This window comes from Oncorhynchus masou, chromosome 7 (assembly GCF_036934945.1).
Source record: "Oncorhynchus masou masou isolate Uvic2021 chromosome 7, UVic_Omas_1.1, whole genome shotgun sequence".
Taxonomy (NCBI): domain Eukaryota; kingdom Metazoa; phylum Chordata; class Actinopteri; order Salmoniformes; family Salmonidae; genus Oncorhynchus; species Oncorhynchus masou.
Genome location: NC_088218.1, coordinates 25157740 through 25178020, shown reverse-complemented (window position 1 = coordinate 25178020; position 20281 = coordinate 25157740). Strand labels below are relative to the sequence as shown.

General features: G+C 42.6%; 1 pseudogene; it reads left to right on the top strand.

The window, feature by feature from the left end:
- Positions 1 to 19987, top strand: part of LOC135543581 (low-density lipoprotein receptor-related protein 1B-like) — a 212328-nt pseudogene extending 192341 nt beyond the window's left edge.
- Positions 19988 to 20281: the final 294 nt, after the last annotated feature.

The window sequence follows — 20281 nt, the reverse complement described above, 5'->3', positions numbered from 1 at the left end:
GGGTATGATGCCATGTCACTTCTAACGTAGTGATCCTAAACGTTGACAGTGGATGTTACATGAGTTTTATGATATGGAAATGTGAAGCTCGCATTTGGACTCGCGGGTGTTTGGCATCAAAGCAGTATTTTAATCATCCTCAACATCTCGTCTTTCAAACTACATTGAGTCATCTTAATTCATGGCGTTTGCCTCGCTCAGACAGCCAAGAATGTGCTAAAGCTTGCGGGAGGGATGGGGGTGAAATATCACGTGTGGTGCTCAAGTTTCAGAGTGGCTGTCAGTCAGCCCCCATACGGAGCTCTGATGTCATGTACTGTATAGCATGTTACTGTACAGCCTGTATAGCATGTTACTGTTACTGTACAGCCACTTCTTTCCAATGTAGGCACTTATCTGCAATTTTCAACCATTATACAGGTATGAGAGGAAAGGCTGCATCTTCTTTAATTGTCCATTCCCTCAAGTTGTTGTCATTCTTATCAAATGCGCTCGGCTCATCCCTTCAAGGGTGGAGGGTAGAGCAATAGAACGTTTTGCTAAATATGGTTTTATATTATTTGGAATTCGGACCCACTTTCTCCCGTACTAGTCGAGTGTTACTGTTGTTACCACTTGTTCTGTCCCAAGGTCTTTCGCAGCCTGTAAGGATTGATATCTTTGAGGACTATATCTATGGGATCGGGATGAGGAATGATGTCTTCCGGGTCCATAAGTATGGAAGACAGCCAATGGAACGGCTCCATCTGGGGGTAGAGAGACCCTCCGTTATCTTGGTCCTCCATCGATTCAAACAGCAAGACGGTAGGCTTTATATCAATCACTTTCTCTTTCCCGATTTTCTCTCTTTCTGTCCCTCTCACTCTCACTCTGTCTGTTTGTGTCTGTCTGTCTGTGTCTCTCGCTCGCTCTCTCTCTCTCTCTCTCTCTCTCTCTCTCTCTCTCTCTCCCTCTCTCTCTCTCTCTCTCTCTTTGTCTCTCTCTTTTTGTCTCTCTCTTTTTGTCTCTCAATCCAATTCAATTCAAGGGCTTTATTGGCATGGGAAACATGTGTTAACATTGCCAAAGCAAGTGAGGTAGATAATATATAAAGTGAATATATAAAGTGAAATAAACAATAAAAATGAACAGTAAACATTACACATACAGAAGTTTCAAAACAATAAAGACATTACAAATGTCTCTCTCTCTCTCTCTCTCTCTCTCTCTCTCTTTGTCTCTCTCAATATCTCTGGCTCCCTCTCCCTTTCCTCTCCTATTCCCTCTCTCCAATGACTGCTGGCAGTTGTTTGTTTACTGTCGTCTGGTTCTGCGGGTGTTCTGTGAGAGTTGAAAGACAATGTGGTCATCTGCTTGGTGGGAACCGTACTGCAGGCCTCTGTATGCCACTCCTAAGGGCCAGTTGAAGCCCTCCCCGAAGCATCATTATCCCTAGCTCCAGCCCAGAGGATCACACTGTTATTCTCTCTCAGTTAAACACAATAAAAAAGGATCTCATGTTTGACTTTGAAAAGCTTGAGCCTTTCATAAGCACAGAATATGATTTTCTCTTAGTGTGTGTCATCTTGATATTCATTATTTTGTCGTCTGTGTTACATAGTGTATTGTGTGCTGTCTGTGCATTTCACACCTACTGCAACCAGCCAGGTCCCCACAAACAACACAGTGGTGCTGAGCACAGTCGTCTATGTGCTACACTCCACAAACTCACACATCCTGCTTTCTAACCTTTATCCCATTGGACGTGTCAGTGTCCAATCCGTGCCTAAGGATGGACTGTGATTTCCTGTGTCTGCTCAACCCTGCCGGAGCCAGCTGTTTCTGTCCTGAGGGGACCACGCTAGTAAACAGGACTTGCAGGGACACCAACACATCAGGTACATTTAGACATCAATGTGTTCGGTAAAACACGCCTTCCTGTCAACCTGCTAGCTATGCAATGAGAAGGGACACTAACATCTCAGAACAGTAGACTGCAGGGACACCAACACGTCAGGTACATTAAGACACCAATGTGTTCGGTATAATACGCCTTCCTGTCAACCAGCTAGCTATGCAATGAGAAGGGACACTAACATCTCAGAACAGTAGACTGCAGGGACACCAACACATCAGGTACATTAAGCAATGAGAAGGGACACTAACATCTCAGTACAGTAGACTGCAGGGACACTAACATCTCAGAACAGTAGACTGCAGGGACACTAACATCTCAGAACAGTAGACTGCAGGGACACCAACACATCAGGTACATTAAGCAATGAGAAGGGACACTAACATCTCAGAACAGTAGACTGCAGGGACACCAACACATCAGGTACATTTAGACACCAATGTGTTCGGTATAATACGCCTTCCTGTCAACCAGCTAGCTATGCAATGAGAAGGGACACTAACATCTCAGAACAGTAGGCTGCAGGGACACTAACATCTCAGTACAGTAGACTGCAGGGACACTAACATCTCAGTACAGTAGACTGCAGGGACACCAACACATCAGGTACATTAATACACCAATGTGTTCGGTATAATACGCCTTCCTGTCAACCAGCTAGCTATGCAATGAGAAGGGATACTAACATCTCAGAACAGTAGGCTGCAGGGACACCAACACATCAGGTACATTAAGACACCAATGTGTTCGGTATAATACGCCTTCCTGTCAACCAGCTAGCTATGCAATGAGAAGGGACACTAACATCTCAGAACAGTAGACTGCAGGGACACCAACACATCAGTTACATTAAGCAATGAGAAGGGACACTAACATCTCAGTACAGTAGACTGCAGGGACACTAACATCTCAGAACAGTAGACTGCAGGGACACTAACATCTCAGAACAGTAGACTGCAGGGACACCAACACATCAGGTACATTAAGACACCAATGTGTTCGGTATAATACGCCTTCCTGTCAACCAGCTAGCTATGCAATGAGAAGGGACACTAACATCTCAGAACAGTAGACTGCAGGGACACTAACATCTCAGTACAGTAGACTGCAGGGACACTAACATCTCAGTACAGTAGACTGCAGGGACACCAACACATCAGGTACATTAATACACCAATGTGTTCGATATAATACGCCTTCCTGTCAACCAGCTAGCTATGCAATGAGAAGGGACACTAACATCTCAGAACAGTAGGCTGCAGGGACACCAACACATCAGGTACATTAAGACACCAATGTGTTTGGTATAATACGCCTTCCTGTCAACCAGCTAGCTATGCAATGAGAAGGGACACTAACATCTCAGAACAGTAGGCTGCAGGGACACCAACACATCAGGTACATTAAGACACCAATGTGTTTGGTATAATACGCCTTCCTGTCAACCAGCTAGCTATGCAATGAGAAGGGACACTAACATCTCAGTACAGTAGACTGCAGGGACACTAACATCTCAGTACAGTAGACTGCAGGGACACTAACATCTCAGTACAGTAGACTGCAGGGACACTAACATCTCAGTACAGTAGACTGCAGGGACACTAACATCTCAGAACAGTAGACTGCAGGGATACTGACATCTCAGTACAGTAGACTGCAGGGACACTAACATCTCAGAACAGTAGACTGCAGGGACACTAACATCTCAGAACAGTAGACTGCAGGGACACTAACATCTCAATACAGTAGACTGCAGGGACACAAACATCTCAATACAGTAGGCTGCAGGGACACTAACATATCAGTACAGTAGGCTGCAGGGACACTAACATCTCAGAACAGTAGACTGCAGGGACACTAACATATCAGTACAGTAGGCTGCAGGGACACTAACATCTCAGAACAGTAGACTACAGGGACACTAACATCTCAGTAAAGTAGACTGCAGGGACACTAACATCTCAGAACAGTAGACTGCAGGGACACTAACATCTCAGAACAGTAGACTGCAGGGACACTAACATCTCAGAACAATAGACTGCAGGGACACTAACATCAGGTACATTAAGACACCAATGTGTTCGGTATAATATGCCTTCCAGGCAACCAGCTCGCTATGCAATGAGAAGGGACACTAACATCTCAGAACAGTAGACTGCAGGGACACTAACATCTCAGAACAGTAGACTGCAGGGACACTAACATCTCAATACAGTAGGCTGCAGGAACACTAACATATCAGTACAGTAGGCTGCAGGGACACTAACATCTCAGAACAGTAGACTGCAGGGACACTAACATATCAGTACAGTAGGCTGCAGGGACACTAACATCTCAGTACAGTAGGCCTGGTCACCCTGCAATACTTTCATTTGATCCACCTCCAACTGAGACTGGATCTTTCATATATATCTTTCCTATGCTCAGTAAATTGGAACTGAAAGTGAAGGTACCATGCATGCAGTCCTGCATAGAACAGTCAGTACAGCCCATTTGAGTTCCAGCCTTTTAGAAAGGTGGATTAATCTACTCGTTAGATATTAATGGGAGCAGGTCAAGGTTGCCATGGTTTTAATCTTAACACGTGGGCCTACATCATTTGCTTTCAGGAGAAATGTGTCACCCTGCCTGCGAGAACGGAGCGGCGATGCATCACCAACGAGAAGGGGGAGCTGCGATGTTACTGCTGGCCAAATTTCTCCGGGGAGCGCTGTGAAGTCGACCACTGTAAAGACTACTGTCAGAACGGGGGCACATGCTCAGGCTCTTCCATAGGTAAGCCTCTTCTGGTGTGTGTGTGTGTGTGTGTGTGTGTGTGTGCTCCCTTCTCTTCCACTGGGACCTCCAGGACAGGAGAGGGCGCTCATCCATCCGTGACTATGGGAAATGAGCATTGGGACCAATGCCCCTGTCCTGTCAGCCAATGAGATCCTTCCCACAGATGCCAGTTCTGCTGTGACAACTTCTGGCTTCATGATTGATAATCTGCTTCTAAATAACTATCGCTCTGCGTCACATGTGTCAAACGTATTCCATGGAGGGCAGAGTGTCTGCAGGTTCACTCCTCTGCTGTACGAGATGGATCAATTAAGGTCACTGATTAGTAAGGAACTCCCCACACCTGGTTGTCTAGATCTTAATTGGACACCAATCTAATGGAAATAACTCAAACCAGCAGACACCCCATGGAATGAGTTTGAATCTCTTGCTTTGTGTAGTTGTTGATGGGACATCAGTGAGCATTTGTGCCAGTGTCAGGGAGCCATACGAAAGTGCAGTTAAAACCCCTTCGTTTGACTACCCCTGAGAGATGTAAGCTATAGATGTATCTGAAAATACAGTATGTATGGCCCCACTTTGGTATTGCATTAGCGAAGACGTCAGTACCACCATGAATATGCACGGCACGCTTTCCGTGTGACATTGCTATCTATTTTTGAACAGTTGTTAAAACACATTAAAGTCCCCAAAGTCCAGGTTCCGTTACAGTAAATGCATAGCAAGGTTGTTTTTTCTCTCTCTTCAGGATGAATAATTGAGAGTGGAGATATAAATAAATGGCATGGATCAAGCTTCTCTCTTTTCTTTCTCTTCCGATGACATTTTTGGGAGGAAATGAGGTGGTCAAATATTTAGGCGTGAAAGAACAGTTCAATGTTAGTGTTGGCATGGCGACATCAGTGACAACTTACCTCTTAGCTGACAGATGGAGCATCAGGGGAAAGAACTTCAGACATACACAGTAAGTTTCTATTCATCCCAGTCAGGAGCGGGCAGCAGATTGTTGTATTTCAGATGAAAGCTCTCCAAGCGGTCATAGGACCAGTGTGAAACCAGTTAAAATCCTTCCAGTGCAAATAGACATGGCTGCTTAGAAAACATTGGACCTTGGGGGTCTCTTTGTGGACATCACCTTGGATGAGAATTGGTTTTGAATCTCTCATATGAAATGTGAGTGAAATCACATCTGCCTTGTGTTTGCTTGCTTTTCCATTATGACGTTGGACAGAGGACATGCTTGTGATTATATTTATATCAGCTACAGAATTTGGAGCCAATTTCAATAGATTGTCAAATAAATCAAACTACACCCCCCCTCTCTCTCTCTCTCTTCCTCCCTCCTCCTCATTCTCTCTCTCTCCCCTCTCTTATGTCCCCTCCCTCCCTCTCTCTTTCTCTCCCTACCTCCATCCATCTATGTCTATCTCTCTCTCTCTCTCGATATCTCTTAGGGAGGCCTACATGTCGTTGTGCTGTGGGGTTCACAGGGCCGGTCTGTGAGAGGAAGGTGTGTGACAACTACTGTCTGAATGGGGGCACCTGTGACGTCAGCAGGGGGAACCAGCCAGTGTGTCGCTGTATGGCCGAGTACACTGGGGAGCGTTGTCTCCACCGTGAGTCAGATACACACACACACACACACACACACACACACTAAGATTGGCCTGTTTTAGGACAAGCAATCAATCCATATTACGTGTTGCATTCAGTCTCCGCAATGAGAAGAGAGGGGTTTGTGGTTTCCACATTTACCACAACACTGAAAATGAGTTGGAATATTTTGTTAGTCTCCTCATATCTGGTGGTTTCAAATAAGTTTGATAGGAAAATCACTTCAAAAGCTGCTTGCTTGCAATGGCTCAATATCAAGGGCTGAACAAATAGATGTTGCACTGATTGATACAGTGGAAGGCCAGGAACACGTGAAATAAATACGCTTGTTTACCTCCACCTTGGATCCAGATATCTGCCATCACTACTGTGCCAATTCGAAGGCTTGTACTCTGTCGAGCAAGAGCCACGTGGAGTGTGTGTGTTCAACCAGATATGAGGGAGTGAAGTGTGAAGTGGACAGATGTCTCCAGTGTCGAGGGGCACCGTGTATTGTCAACCCGGAGACAGACAACGTGTCCTGCAAGTGAGTATCATCTGAGTAGAATAGGTCACACTTGATTTGGATAGTCCAGATAGTATGACCATCTGAAAGACGGAATATCTGTTGATAAACAACTGCTTGCTAAGGTTAGGGTTAGATCAGGGGTTAGTTTAAGGATTGGTTTAGGGTTAGAACAGGGGTTAGGGTAAGGATTAGTTTGGGGTTAGAACAGGGGTTAGGGTAAGGATTAGTTTGGGGTTAGAACAGGGATTAGGGTAAGGATTAGTTTAGGGTTAGTGTAATGATTAGTTTAGGGTTAGAACAGGGGTTAGGATAAGGATTAGTTTAGGGTTAGAACAGGGGTTAGGTTAAGGATTAGCTTAGGGTTAGAACAGGGGTTAGAGTAAGGATTAGTTTACGGTTAGAACAGGGGTTAGGGTAAGGATTAGCTTAGGGTTAGAACAAGGGTTAGGGTAAGGATTAGTTTTGGGTGAGAACGGGGGTTAGAGTAAGGATTAGTTTAGGGTTAGAACAGGGGTTAGGGTAAGGATTAGTTTAGGGTTAGAACAGGGGTTAGAGTAAGGATTAGTTTAGGGTTAGAACAAGTTAGAGTAAGGATTAGTTTGGGGTTAGACCAGGGGTTAGGGTAAGAATTAGTTTAGGATTGAACAGGGGTTAGAGTAAGGATTAGTTTAGGGTTAGAACAGAGGTTAGAGTAAGGATTAGTTTAGGGTTAGAACAGGGGTTCGGGTAAGGATTAGTTTAGGGTTAGAACAGGGGTTAGAGTAATGATTAGTTTGGGGTTAGAACAGGGGTTAGGGTAAGGATTAGTTTAAGGTTAGAACAGAGGTTAGAGTAAGGATTAGTTTACGGTTAGAACAGGGGTTAGGGTAAGGATTAGTTTAGGGTTAGAACAGAGGTTAGAGTAAGGATTAGTTAGGGGTTAGAACAGGGGTTAGGGTAAGGATTAGTTTAGGGTAAGAACAGGGGTTAGGGTAAGGATTAGTTTGGGGTTAGAACAGGAATTAGGGTAAGGATTAGTTTAGGGTTAGTGTAATGATTAGTTGAGGGTTAGAACAGGGGTTAGAGTACGGATTAGTTTAGGGTTAGAACAGGGGTTAGAGTAAGGATTAGTTTAAGGTTAGAACAAGGGTTAGGGTAAGGATTAGTTTAGGGTTAGAACAGAGGTTAGAGTAAGGATTAGTTTAGGGTTAGACCAGGGGTTAGAGTAAGGATTAGTTTAGGGTTAGAACAGGGGTTAGAGTAAGGATTAGTTTAGGGTTAGAACAAGGGTTAGAGTAAGGATTAGTTTAGGGTTAGAACAGGGGTTAGGGTAAGGATTAGTTTAGGGTTAGACCAGGGGTTAGAGTAAGGATTAGTTCAGGGTTAGAACAGGGGTTAGAGTAAGGATTAGTTTAGGGTTAGAACAAGGGTTAGAGTAAGGATTAGTTTAGGGTTAGAACAGGGGTTAGGGTAAGGATTAGTTTAGGGTTAGAACAGGGATGACAGTAAGGATTAGTTTAGGGTTAGAACAGAGGTTCGAGTAAGGATTAGTTTAGGGTTAAAACAGGGGTTAGAGTAAGGATTAGTTTAGGGTTGACCAGGGGTTAGAGTACGGATTAGTTTAGGGTTAGAACAGGGGTTAGAGTAAGGATTAATTTAGGGTTAGAACAAGGGTTAGAGTAAGGATTAGTTTAGGGTTAGAACAGGGGTTAGGGTAAGGATTAGTTTAGGGTTAGAACAGGGATGACAGTAAGGATTCATTTAGGGTTAGAACAGAGGTTCGAGTAAGGATTAGTTTAGGGTTAGAACAGGGGTTAGAGTAAGGATTAGTTTAGGGTTAGAACAAGGGTTAGAGTAATGATTAGTTTAGGGTTAGAACAGGGGTTAGGGTAAGGATTAGTTTAGGGTTAGAACAGGGGTTAGGGTAAGGATTATTTTAGGGTTAGAACAGGGGTTAGAGTAAGGATTAGTTTAGGGTTAGAACAAAGGTTAGAGTCAGGATTAGTTTAGGGTTAGAAAAGGGGTTAGGGTAAGGATTAGTTTAGGGTTGAACAGGGGTTAGGGTAAGGATCAGTTTAGGGTTAGAACAGGGGTTAGGTTAAGGATTCGTTTAGGGTTAGAACAGAGGTTAGAGTAAGAATTAGTTTGGGGTTAGAACAGGGGTTAGGGTAAGAATTAGTTTTGGGTTAGAACAGGGGTGAGAGTAAGGATTAGTTTAGGGTTAGAACAGGGGTTAGAGTAAGGATTAGTTTAGGGTTAGAACAGGGGTTAGGGTAAGGATTAGTTTAGGGTTAGAACAGAGGTTAGAGTAACGATTATTTTGGGGTTAGAACAGGGGTTAGGGTAAGGATTAGTTTAGGGTTAGAACAGGGGTTAGGGTAAGGATTGGTTTAGGGTTAGAACAGGGGTTAGAGTAAGGATTAGTTTAGGGTTAGAACAGGGGTTAGGGTAATAACTAGTTTAGGGTTAGAACAGGGGTTAGGGTAAGGATTAGTTTAGGGTTAGAACAGGGGTTAGGGTAAGGATTAGTTTAGGGTTAGAACAGGGGTTAGAGTAAGGATTAGTTTAGGGGTTATAGTAAGGATTAGTTTAAGGTTAGAACAGGGGTTAGAGTAAGGATTAGTTTAGGGTTAGAACATGGGTTAGGGTAAGGATTAGTTTAGGGTTAGAACAGAGGTTAGAGTAACGATTCGTTTGGGATTAGAACAGGGGTTAGGGTAAGGATTAGTTTAGGGTTAGAACAGAGGTTAGAGTAAGGGTTAGTTTAGGGTTAGAACAGGGGTTAGGGTAAGGATTAGTTTAGGGTTAGAACAGGGGTTAGGGTAAGGATTATTTTAGGGTTAGAACAGGGGTTAGAGTAAGGATTAGTTTAGGGTTAGAACAAAGGTTAGAGTCAGGATTAGTTTAGGGTTAGAACAGGGGTTAGGGTAAGGATTAGTTTAGGGTTGAACAGGGGTTAGGGTAAGGATCAGTTTAGGGTTAGAACAGGGGTTAGGGTAAGGATTCGTTTAGGGTTAGAACAGAGGTTAGAGTAAGAATTAGTTTGGGGTTAGAACAGGGGTTAGGGTAAGAATTAGTTTTGGGTTAGAACAGGGGTGAGAGTAAGGATTAGTTTAGGGTTAGAACAGGGGTTAGAGTAAGGATTAGTTTAGGGTTAGAACAGGGGTTAGGGTAAGGATTAGTTTAGGGTTAGAACAGAGGTTAGAGTAACGATTATTTTGGGGTTAGAACAGGGGTTAGGGTAAGGATTAGTTTAGGGTTAGAACAGGGGTTAGGGTAAGGATTGGTTTAGGGTTAGAACAGGGGTTAGAGTAAGGATTAGTTTAGGGTTAGAACAGGGGTTAGGGTAATAACTAGTTTAGGGTTAGAACAGAGGTTAGAGTAACGATTGGTTTGGGGTTAGAACAGGGTTAGGGTAAGGATTAGTTTAGGGTTAGAACAGAGGTTAGCGTAAGGATTAGTTTAGGGTTAGAACAGGGGTTAGGGTAAGTATTAGTTTAGGGTTAGAACAGGGGTTAGGGTAAGGATTAGTTTAGGGTTAGAACAGGGGTTAGAGTAAGGATTAGTTTAGGGGTTATAGTAAGGATTAGTTTAAGGTTAGAACATGGGTTAGAGTAAGGATTAGTTTAGGGTTAGAACATGGGTTAGGGTAAGGATTAGTTTAGGGTTAGAACAGAGGTTAGAGTAACGATTAGTTTGGGATTAGAACAGGGGTTAGGGTAAGGATTAGTTTAGGGTTAGAACAGAGGTTAGAGTAAGGGTTAGTTTAGGGTTAGAACAGGGGTTAGGGTAAGGATTAGTTTAGGGTTAGAACAGGGTTAGGGTAAGGATTATTTTAGGGTTAGAACAGGGGTTAGGGTAAGGATTAGTTTAGGGTTGAACAGGGGTTAGGGTAAGGATCAGTTTAGGGTTAGAACAGGGGTTAGGGTAAGGATTCGTTTAGGGTTAGAACAGAGGTTAGAGTAAGAATTAGTTTGGGGTTAGAACAGGGGTTAGGGTAAGAATTAGTTTTGGGTTAGAACAGGGGTGAGAGTAAGGATTAGTTTAGGGTTAGAACAGGGGTTAGAGTAAGGATTAGTTTAGGGTTAGAACAGGGGTTAGGGTAAGGATTAGTTTAGGGTTAGAACAGAGGTTAGAGTAACGATTAGTTTGGGGTTAGAACAGGGGTTAGGGTAAGGATTAGTTTAGGGTTAGAACAGTAGTTAGGGTAAGGATTGTTTTAGGGTTAGAACAGGGGTTAGAGTAAGGATTAGTTTAGGGTTAGAACAGGGGTTAGGGTAATAACTAGTTTAGGGTTAGAACAGAGGTTAGAGTAACGATTTGTTTGGGGTTAGAACAGGGGTTAGGGTAAGGATTAGTTTAGGGTTAGAACAGAGGTTAGAGTAAGGATTAGTTTAGGGTTAGAACAGGGGTTAGGGTAAGGATTAGTTTAGGGTTAGAACAGGGGTTAGGGTAAGGATTAGTTTAGGGGTTATAGTAAGGATTAGTTTAAGGTTAGAACAGGGGTTAGAGTAAGGATTCGTTTAGGGTTAGAACAGAGGTTAGGGATTTGATATTTAATTGAAATGTTATTGATACTCTTGCGATATCTAAATAAAGTGATACCGAATAGAATTACTAGAATGGAACATTTGACTGACACCCATCACAGAACACTCACTTGAAAGGAATATCCGTTCTAGTAATTATATTTCTGTGGATGCTGCCACATGTCAGCATTCTCCTGTCTCCATGATTCAGGCCTTGCGTCATTAGAAAAATGCGCAAGGTTTTATTAATGCGTTATGAATGTGCTTTGCAACACTTTATGAAGTCATTGCCATATTCCTTTCCTGTCCTTCCAGCTGCAGTAATGGCAGAGTGGCAGCCACCTGTCAACTGTGTGATGGATACTGTTACAACGGAGGAACCTGTCACCAAGACCCCAAGACCAGCCTGTTGTTCTGCCAGTAAGTCAGCACAATTGTTTTTGTATTTCTATTGATGATATTTCTTTCAACTGAGTAGGTTGTCATCGTCAGTTGTCATCATCAACTAGTGGCAAAAGATCCGAATTGGGCTGCCTGTGTAAACGCAGCCATTTCAGTTGTATCACACACACACAGCACTGATGCAGTACAATTAGTGGTATTGAAAGCGGTTGTGTTGTTTTGCTGTGCGAGACGGAGCGAGTACTGTAGTAGAGACGGGATTAGACCCAGGATACTAAAATGGGAACGTAGTCGAAGACAATGAGGTCTCACCCTGAGGTGGCTTATTTCCACGTTTTTTCCAAGAGAAAAAGGGTTTCAGTTTTCCTTTCTCTCTTGCAAATTGTTTTGATCTCCTACATTCAAGTACACAGAGGCTTTTGGTTGTGTTTGTTTCTGGGGCTGGCATCACTCACGAGACTTTTCAAAGTTGATCCATCCTTATTTGCGTCAACCATTTTTTTTTTTTGTACTTTTGGAATGAATCATATTCAGTATTATACAGTCTGTATAGCCAAATTAAGAATATATACCCATTGATTCAAGAGGACCACAATGGAAATAATTCCCAGACTTTATTGTGCGTTATCCTCGATGATTTGTGCATGTATGGCTTTTTCAAGTTTTTTTGTGTGCTTGTTTTGTAAACTGGTCGAATGAATAAACTAAACTCAACCTAAAGATTCTTGAATAATATAACGTATAAATGCCTCATGAGCTTAGTTCAACTGTCCTACCCCATCAGAACCCAAAATGTAATCTTATTTTACTCCAAATGCTTAGAAACAATGTAAATGGAAACAAACACTGTGTATCCTTAAAACATTGTTAAACTATCATGGACGGCCAGCCCTTGCATCCGTAGCTCTGTCTATCAATTTGAGAGTGGTTACATTTCTCCAGGCCCACCCCTCAGCCTATTACCAAAACAGAGGCGGGGTACGTGCTTTGTTATTGTTTCAATGAAGGATTCTAGCTTTAAACAGTATGCCTAACAGTATGCCTAACAGTATGCCTAACAGTATGCCTAACAGTATGCCTCGATAACACCGCCTCCAATACTACAGCTTTGAATGAGTGGTTTCCCTTTTGGGAAATTTAAAACAAAATTATTATAATAATGTGTGTCCTTGTTTAGTTCGTTTTTTTGCTTTTATCTTTGTCATCCAATTGCATGTTGTATTGGGTTGGTGGTGGAGAAAGACAACACGTACCTAGAGGGCTTTACACTACCGGTCAAGATATTTTAGAACACCTACTCATTCAAGGGTTTTTCCCCTATTTGGACTATTTTCTACATTGTAGAATAATAGTGAAGACATAAAAACTGTGAAATAACACATATGGAGTTGTGTAGTAACCAAACAGAGTGTTAAATAAATCAAATTATATTAGAGATTCTTCAAATAGCCACCCTTTGCATTGATGACAGCTTTGCACACTCTTGACATTCTCTCAACCAGCTTCATGAGGAATGCTTTTCCAACAGTCTTGAAGGGTGATTCTGGAGGCCAGGTCACTCCATCACTCTCCTTCTTGGTAAAATAGCCCTTACACAGCCTGGAGGTCTGTTGGGTCATTGTCCTGTTGAAAAACAAATGATATTCCCACGAAGCCCTTCAAGATGGGATGGCGAATCGCTGCAGAATGCTGTGGTAGCCATGCTGGTTACGTGTACCTTGAATTCTAAATAAATCACAGACAGTGTCACCAGCAAAGCACCCCAACACCATCACACCTCCTCCTCCATGCTTTACGGTGGGAAATACACATGCAGAGATCATCCGTTTACCTACACCGCGTCTCACAAATATATGGCTGGTGGAACCAAAAATGTCAAATTTGGACTCATCAGACCAAAGGACAAATTTCCACCTGTCTAATGTCGATTGCTCGTGTTTCTTGGCCCAAGAAAGTCTCTTCTTATTATTGGTGTCCTTTAGTAGTGGTTTCTTTGCAGCAATTAGAGCATGAAAGCCTGATTCACTCAGTCTCCTCTGAGCAGTTGATGTTGAGATGTTTCTGTTACTTGAACTATGTGAAGCATTTATTTGGGCTGCAATTTCTGAGACTGGTAACTCTTTTGAACTTATCCTCTGCAGCAGAGGAAACTCTTCCTTTCCTGTGGTGGTCCTCGTGAGAGCCAGTTCCATCATAGCGCTTGATATTTTTTGAGACTGCACTTGAAGAAACTTTCAAAGTTCTTGAAATGTTCCATATTGACTGACCTTCATGTCTTAAAATAATGATGGACTGTAATTTCTCTTTGCTTATTTGATCCGTTCTTGCCATAATATGGACTTGGTATTTTACCAAATAGGGCTGTATACCCCCCTACCTTGTCAAAACACAACTGATTGGCTCAAACGCATTAAGAAGGAAAGAAATACCACAAATTAACTTTTATCAAGGCACACCTGTTAAGTGAAATGTATTCCAGGTGACTACCTCATCAAGCTGGTTGAGAGAATATCAAGAGTGTGCAAGCAAAACTGTCATCAAGGCAAAGTGTGGCTATTTGAAGTGTAAAATACATTTATATATGAAATATATTTTGATTTGTTTAACACTTTTTTGGTTACTACATGATTCCATATGTGTTAGTTGATACTTTTGATGTATTCACTATTATTCTACAATGTAGAAATTAGTAAAAAATAAGGAAAAACCCTTGAATGAGTAGGTGTTCTAAAACGTTTGACCGGTAGTGTGTGTCATTCTATAGATCTCAAACAACAATCTGGGGCTATTCCTGCCGTTGAACCTATTTTGCTCCCACTTGGCGTGACATTAGATGGATTGCTTGCCATAATGCTTTGCTTTCTCACCTGAACACGCACACATCCTATGGAAACACTAGGATGAAATAGGGCCTAGCTCCATCTGTTCGATTTCATACTCTGTATCCTCCAATGGCCCGAGCTGGTGGTCTGTGAGAATGTGTTGTGCTCTACCTTCTTTTATCTATGTGTCCAAAATGGCACCCTATTCCATATGTGGGCCCTGGTCAAAAGGAGTGCATTATATAAAGAATAGGTTGCCATTTCATGTGCAGACTTTGTCTCTGTGTTCCTCAGTTATATGATTCTTTCATGTGGCGATAATTTCTCTGTGCTGCAGCTGCACGCCTGGGTTCTTGAACCAGCGCTGTGACCAGCGGGCCAATCCATGTGATAACTACTGTCAGAATAAAGGGATTTGCACGTTAACCGCCTTAAACAAACCCCAGTGCAAGTAGGTCTGACTTTTACCCCTCCTCTCTTCCCTGGCTCCCTTCCCCTCCTTCCTCCTCTCCTCATCTCCTTCCCTCCTCCTCTCCTGCCATTTCCGAGACCAGCCCTCACTCTCTCACTATCCAGCAGCATCCACTCTGTACATCACCCCCCGTCTCAGAATCTCACCAGTACCTCTGTCTCTGTCTGTTGTCTAACATATTGTACAATAGAACAGCTTACAACACATGTTCCTCGTTCCCTCATTCACAGCACAGACACGCCTTACGTTTCCCTCTTCGCCCTAGCATCTCAAAGCATGCAGTGAAAACAGGACAATAACGAAGTCTCTAAGTGATTGAGAACAACTTTCTGCAGCTAAGCATATTCCCAAGCAACCAATGGTGTGATTTTTATATAGGTCAGCTACAAGCTGTCATGCCCTTCAGAACTATGATTCATGTGGTACCTGCAGTGAGCCACAGTCCCTCTAATGAAAGTTTGATTAAATGCTGCTTACAGTCTATTTAATATGAGCTAATATCATTTCATCATCATGCGGTCCCCCTTGTCAGATTACATATAGCGTAATTGCATGTCTTACTCCCCTCTGGGCAAGGGAGGGGAATGAGAAAAGTAGTAATGGATCATTGTCTCTGGATTACATCCAAACCTTGATGGGTCCCATATGGCACCCTATTCCTTACATAGTGCGCCACTTTTGACCAGATTCCTATGGTCCCTGGTCAAAAGTAGTGCAGAATCAAGGGGAAAGGGTCCCATTTGGGATGCGGACTTCGTGTGAGATGATGCTTATTTTCTTTAACTCGACGAGGGAATGAATTATGCATGCATGTTCCCTGAGACTTTACCAAATGAGGAGATGAAATTAAGAGGTGTGTGTGTGTCACAGGAGACTGCTGAGGGGAGGGCGCCTTCATAATAAGGGCACACCTGGAAACCATGTGTTTGATGTATTTGATACAGTCATTACCACGAGCCCGTCCTCCCTAATTGAGACGGCTATAGTGTGTGTACACCATAGCCTTCTTGTTAAAGAGATTTGGTTTGACCAACAGACAGCTATTCATACTCATTGCGACTTTTCTAGGTGTCCAGCTGATTGGTCAGGTACACAGTGTGAGAGACCTGCCCCCAAGAACAGTCTGTCTGGCAACATCAGCGGGGGTGAGTAGTTATTGGAAAGAGTTGTGAAGAGACTCTCTCTCTCTCTCGCTTGTTTGCTCGCTCGCCCTCTCTCACAAACATACAGATGTGAGATCTTAATTTGATCACTATTTTGTTGCTTAGAATGTGCAAACTTGTGGTGTATTTGAAAAAAAGGCTTCTAAAGTTTAATGTCCACTACGGAAAATGTATAAACCCCTACAAAAATGTTCATTAATTATAATCCAGGTGATAATTCATATTTCCTGTTGCTGCAGGATTATTTTCCTGTTGTAGCAAACTGGCTCAAATTAAGATCCTGCATCTGTACAGACACACACACATTCACACACACAAACATAGACACAAAATCCTACAAGAAAAATACAGTCTATTTTCACTTCTAAAAGTGCTATTGTCTAGATTTGGAGACCTTTTCAGACTCTTTGAACCACCCTACCCTCCCAAAGATTGGTATTTCTGCACTCTGAAATTTCACTGTCGACTTGCTCTCAAGGCTTAACTGTGCAGACTGAGCCTTTTACCTCCATAGACTGACTTTAACTTTAGCAGAGCCATAGAAATGCAGTCCCCATATGTAGAACCTTGTTGGAAAGTTATTTTTCCAACCCCTGAAGCTTTTTGGATGTTAACATATTGTATTGTTTCACTACAGAGAGGAGGGAAGTATGTTACGTATTGAACTGTGTGTTACAGGAAGCATGGCCATCATTGTCCCACTGGTTCTGCTGGTGATTCTCATCACTACCATGGCCTTTGGTGTTTTCATATGCAAGAGGAAGCAAAGGTATGTCTTTACTTCTATGTAGACAGGTTCCAAAACATTCCCAGTCACTTCATACTACTTACAGTGCCTTCGGAAAGTATTCAGACCCTTTGACATTTTCCACGTTTTGTTAGGTTACAGCCTTAAATTGATCAAGGCGTTTTTTTCCCCTCATCAATCTACACACAATACCCAATAATGATGAAGCAAAAACAGGTTTTTAGATGTGTTTGCTAATTCATTAAAAAAAAATGTAAAACTGAAATATCACATTTATTTAAGTATTCAGACCCTTCAATGATGCTGCCACCACCACGTTTCACTGTAGGGAGGGTGCCAGGTTTCCTCCACACGTGGCATTCAGGCCAAAGAGTTCAATCTTTGTTTCATCAGACCAAAGAATCTTGTATCTCATGGTCTGAGAGTCTTTAGGTGCCTTTTGACAAACTCCAAGTGGGCTGTCATGTGCCTTTTTACTGAGGATTGGCTCCCGTCAGGCCACTCTACCATAAAGGCCTTATTGGTGGATTGCTGCAGAGATGGTTGAAGGTTCTTCTGGAAGGTTCTCCCATCTCCACAGAAGAACTCTGGAGCTCTGTCAGAGTGACCATTGGGTTCTTGGTCACCTCCCTGACCAAGGCCCTTCTCCCCCGATTGCTCAGTTTGGCTGGGTGGCCAGCTCTAGGAAGAGTCTTGGTGGTTCCAAACTTCTTCCATTTAAGAATGATGGAGGCCACTGTGTTCTTGGGGACCTTCAATGCTGCAGAAATGTTTTGTTACCCTTCCCCAGATCTGTGCCTCGACACAATCCTGTCTCGGAGATCTACGGATAATTTCTACGACCTCATGGCTTGGTTATTGCTCTGACATGCACTGTCAACTGTGGGACCTTATATTGTGTGCCTTTCCAAATCATGTCCAATCAGTTGAATTTACCAAAAGGTGGACTCCAATCAAGTTGTAGAAACATCTCAAGGATGATCAATGGAAACAGGATGCACCTGCCCTCAATTGTGTGTCTCATAGCAAAGGGTCTGAATACTTAGGTAAATAAGGTATTTTTGTTTTTTACCAACTTGTTTTCACTTTGTCATTGTGGGTTATTGTGTGTAGATTTCTGATTTTTTATTTATTGAATCCATTGTGGAATAAGACTAACGTAACAAAATGCAGGTCGGAATACTTCCCGAAAGCACTGTACATGTTCTGTTGTGTGATTAATGGACATGCGCATCGTAGTAAGCAGTCATGAAGGTTTATAATGCTCTCCTAACCTCCATCAATGTTATCATTCACAGGGGGAAAATAGTCCAGCGGCAGCCCATGGTGAATGGCGGGCTAAACGTAGAGATCGGTAACCCCTCGTACAACATGTATGAGGTGGACCACGACAATCACTCTGATGCTGGGAATCACCTTCAGCCAAGCTTCACTCTGGACCCACACAAGGTCTGGAAATGCTTACTCATGTGTCCTCTCTTTTCCCTGAGTTACTAACAAGGGCTACGCAATACCCACACTAGCGTGCTACATAGAATGCATGCCCAATACATTGATTCAGTGTTGTGCCAGTGTGGATATTGGCATGTAGCCAATAGGCAAAGGTTTATTGTATTCTATTCTGGAAGGTTAAACTGTAATGGTTGTGTTGGTGTGTGATGTTAATGTGGTCATTATGTGTTGTAGGGTTGGTGTGTTGGTGTGAGGTCTAGTCACCTGCACACTCTGTCAGTTCACCCTGACAGAGTACATCATCTCCCTAAGGAGATCCTTCCTGGACAGGTAAACTCCTTGTGAATTGTACTGTCCTCTCTGGGAGAGATGCTGTATAAAAGCCTACTGTATATTGATCCAAGGCCATTGGGTTCCTAGTAGGTTTTATGAGACAATCCAGGATCTCATGTTGTATTCATGAAAGCTACGGTAAAGGCTTCCTCCAGAACCCCTGAGGTGCCTTATTGCTGTTATAAACTGGTTACCAATGGAATTAGTGCAGTAATAATACATTGTTTTGTCATACCCGTGGTATATGGTCTGGTATACCACTGCTGTCAGGCAATCAGCATTCAGGGCTCGAACCACCCAGTTTTATAATTGAAAGAAACCATCTGCTGGTGTTCCACATGGCTAGAGCTTGTCTACAGTCACCTGGTGGGATGGTAGCGACAGTGTCCTTGTCTTGCCTTGTTAAGCAACAATAAGCTCTGGACTTACTGCAAAATACTTTATTCACATTAACACTGTCAATTGTTGTTTATACCCAAATAGGCTGGGCATCTGAAAGATACGAGATACTTTAATAAATAATGAATCTAATTGAAATCATGCTGGCCTATGAAATGGTTATTAGCTCATCCGGGCCATGTTTAGTGTAAAAGTAATACTCTCCTTGGGTTTTTGTGCTTTTTTCCCCCCAGGCCATGAACTACACCAACCCAGTATACGCTAAGTTATACCTTGATCAGGGACAGAACTGTCGGAAGCCCGTCATCAATATTGAAGAGAGAAGAGAGCCACTCCCAAAGAAACTGGAGGCAACTATACGAGAGACAGTTGCATAGCCTTTTACAGTACGCTATTGGGATAATGTTTTATATGAGCTGTATAAAATGTACAAAATGAAAAGAAGGATTTTTATATGTCCATATCACACTAGAATGTTCTGTTTTCATGTTATGTCCGAGGCATCATCAGGCGACACAGCGATGTGTATCTTTTGCATTGCACCTTAAAAAGGACTTTCCCTTCAACACTTTGAAAGTAGTACCTGCTATGATGCTTTGAGCTCGCAACTGTTACCAGCTGATCAGTAATCAATTGCTCATCAATGTGCCGCAAGGATAGGACAACAAAAAGAATGTGACTATGGTGTCACAGCCTACATTCATGTATACAGTATTTACCTTCTCAAATGGCGATGAAAAGATGGAACAGACGTTTTATAATTTTATATATGATTTATATATGTCCAGTTTGGCTTGTATTTTCTGACAAGATATTACGCGTCGTACTTTTATACAAAACTGTACAGTGCATCGCTATGTAATAAATGGGGGGTTTCTTGACCTTTCAAGTACACTACTGCTCATCTATATACATATATTGTGTTGCTGTTTTTATATATAAATGTATTGTTGTATGCCTCTGGCTCCCCAATTTGATTGCAAACCTTTTGCTCAGACTTAAAAACATTGCAACTGAGTAAACATGTCTGGGCTCAGTTTCCCGAAAGCGTCTTCAGGCTAAGTTCATCGTTAGAACAGTAGCATCTGAACTCAGGACTGTTCCTTTACCTGCTGATTGTCTTTGGGGGTGGTAATTGTTGGGTCAGTAGGGGGCACTATATGTCCCCTAAGTTGTTTTGCGTCACTG